Here is a 3,287-nt window from a genome sequence, read left to right on the forward strand (position 1 = left end):
TGAGAGGGAGGGATTTTGTGGAGGAGGAGTTGATAGATAATATGTATCGGGGAGAGGGGTGGGAGGGGGAGTAAGAGGTTGTGATACACACATATTTCAGGGAAGGGGGGGGGATGTCTGTTATAAGGCTATTGATGACATTGTAGAGAACTCTCTGTGACAAAGAGGAACAAATGTTACTATATCTCCGTCCTAAGTTTTTACTTTCAGATAAAATTGTGTCGTTGTTTTTCTCTCTCTCGTCCTGACACCGATGTGTTACGGAGGGTCAGGATAACTCGATGACGTGTCTTATGTGAGCGACATTCCATGGGGGAAGACTTTCCTTTGTCTCCTCAACATATCGTGTCTGGTTTGAGGATTTCAAGATTGAGTTGATCTGCCAGTCCTCAGACACCGTTTATTGAATGAATTTTGAAAATCCACAAAACATGTTGTTTCTTTTTTACTCTATCTTTTGTCCTTTTTACATACAAGAGAAATTAATGCCGGACGTCTATTTTGTAGAAGTGTCATCAATTATTTCTCCATTGAACAAATATTTGTTTTATTTTATAAGATAAGAGCCGTTATTTTTGGTGGAGAGAAAAACCTTTCCTTAAACCATCCATTTCTGTATTAACCATCTCGTCCTACTCTTGTGCCTGACTTACAAACAGTGGGTTTTCTGAATGTGTGCTGTCATCTTTTTGTGTTAGTGAAAGTGGGCTGTAATCTTATTGTGTAAGTGAATGTGTGTTACTGAATGTGTGCTGTAAGGGAATATGTGCTGTCATCTTTTTGTGTAAGTGAATGTGTGCTGTCATCTTTTTGTGTAAAGGAATGTGTGCTGTCATCTTTTTGTGTAAGGGAATATGTGCTGTCATCTTTTTGTGTAAGTGAATGTGTGCTGTCATCTTGTGTAAGTGAATGCGTGCTGCTATCTTAATATGAAAGTGTGCAGGAAATGTAACAAACAGGTTATGGGTAGCTAGTTAATTAAGTTTCTGCCAGAGGTTGTGGTAATGAGAAGTTGCAAAGATCTGATTGCTGTTGTAACAGTTTGAATGTACAAAGTAGTTTTACACATTGTACATAGTGTCTGTGTATGCTTGTTCTGTAAGTATGTGGTGTATGTGTATATCTGTTCTTCAGGTGTATATGGTATCAGCGGTGTTTATCTGTTTGCCTTAAATCTGCCCGACTTATTCCATAGCAGTTACGTGATTGCAACAAAGACCAAGGACACATTTTGATCTAACATTTATTCTAACGCCAATGTACTTATAGATAAAGCAGTTCTATTTTCCACATAAGTTTGTTGTGCACTTTTTAGCTCAGTCGTAACGATGGAAGAATTCGATTGTTCTTCTAGTATCTTAACTCTGCATCGTGCCGGCGTTGTGTTTGATGAATAAATGTTGCATGGCTTTGTCAGTTTGGACGTTTCAAGCTAGTGTGAAGGAGTGTGAAGTCAGATACCATGTTCTGTTTGTGTGAGGTTAGGCCTCTGATAAAGGGACCAATATGATATATTATTATATGTTTGAATATCATAGTTCTAACAATAGATGTAAGCTTGAGCTCAACTGGGTTGTCTGCTAGATCTACTCATGGACACATTTGGTACACATGACACACTCCGAAGTGTACGTTCAGTACACATGAGGGTAATTGTAGAGCAAGGTCTATACTGGAAAGATTGCTGAAGTCCATGGGGAAATAAGAAATGAAAATTCATGGTCTGAGATTAATTTTGACTATGCACATTTTTTTCCTGAAGGTGTGAAGGGAGATGAAACTACATATATTTCTATACTATGTCATAATGATGGAAGACCTGCCTGAGATGTCAGTACAGTAAGATTTACTTCTGCTATGCCTTGTGAGCAAGTCAGAGAGAGAGAAGAGAAGAGAAGACGTGATCATGTCCTGCCATGGTACAAAATGACACTTGTGTTGTTTCATGGTTTACTTTTTACCCCAGCTTCAAGTTTTGATTAGTTTTGTGATATAGATATTATATATATATATATATACATACAGTTCCTCTATGTCCACCTGTCTGCTGGGACGTACCCCTCTGAGCTCAGACTGGCACTGATAGACAGAGTTGAAGTAGCCTGCCTCCTAAATGATCTAAACTGTGTTTGATGGGGGTGGGGGGGGGTAAAACTCAATTGTAATAACAATAATGCTAAACGTAACGATTTGTTCACCACCGACTGTATGTATGATCTAATTGTGTCAATGGGGACGTAAAACAAGTCCACCCATAGTTGTACAATTAGTCATTTGTTTTGTTGAGCAGTTCCTTTTTTCATTTTCCTCCAATGTCTCCCTAGAAGAGAATGAGCTTTCTTCCCCTAACATTGGAGACTTGGTAATTACTTTGATTACTTTTCTTCTTCTGAGCCCCCCACAGTATATGATGTGATTTTTTTTCTTCTTGTGAATGTGATGAGTTTTGAGCTGTCGAAAGAGGAGAAAAACCCCAGGGCCGAATAATCCTCTGTTGTGTTTTTTCATTGTATAAGTGCTGTTGTCTCCTGGGAACAAAAGGTGGAGGAAGGCAGGCCGCATTGTGCTGGGAGCCAATCATGTGACGAGTTGACTGGGATCAATGGCCGCTCGTCTCTGTCCACTTCTGCCTTACATTGTACAAATGGCGAACCCTCATTCTCTTCTGTCTTACATCTCACAAAGCACAATCCTTCGTCTATTTTCTGCTATAGTAAACTCTTGTGATCTTTTTTTGATTTTTTTTTTTCAGGGTTTACATTTTATTCGAGTTTCTAATGGAATTTTTTTTTTGGTGTAAATTTCTTGCCACTGAGGGTCATTTGCTGATTAGCTGTTTGCTGTTCTCTGGCTTTCCTTTGACAGATGACGGAAAAACTGTCACAAGACCTCTTTAATTAATAAGTAGGGGTTGTTGTTTTTTTTAATGGGATTTTTGCTGGGTTTTGTCAGTGGTGGTTGCTGGGATTGATCTTTGGTGACTTTTTTTTTTTTTTTTTTTTGCTTCTCCGGTTTTAACTTTTACAGAAATCTTGTTGCTATTTTGTGATGAGAAAGTTTTGTCTATTGGTAGTTGTTTGTGGGCTTGTTGAGTGTGGGTGCATGTGTGTGTGTGTGTGTGTGTGTGTTTGTGTGTGACAATGTGTGTGTATTTGTGGAGAAAGTGTGTATTTATATTATATACTGTCTATTGGCCTGATTTTGTATGTGTGTGGCGAGTATGTTGAGAAATTGGGTGCGTATGTTATCTCAATTATCTGTAAATATCCCCCTCTTGTTGGAATGAG

The 3,287-nt window shown here is 38.6% G+C and overlaps 1 protein-coding gene across 1 annotated transcript in view; it reads left to right on the plus strand.

The window, feature by feature from the left end:
- The window catches only part of LOC101849986 (intraflagellar transport protein 140 homolog), a gene marked incomplete in the record, with an annotated part of 29,799 nt that extends 27,484 nt beyond the window's left edge, over positions 1 to 2,315 (plus strand). The window contains 1 exon segment of the mRNA XM_035973543.1: positions 1 to 2,315.
- Positions 2,316 to 3,287: the final 972 nt, after the last annotated feature.

This window comes from Aplysia californica, unplaced genomic scaffold (genome assembly GCF_000002075.1).
Source record: "Aplysia californica isolate F4 #8 unplaced genomic scaffold, AplCal3.0 scaffold01382, whole genome shotgun sequence".
Classification (NCBI taxonomy): domain Eukaryota; kingdom Metazoa; phylum Mollusca; class Gastropoda; order Aplysiida; family Aplysiidae; genus Aplysia; species Aplysia californica.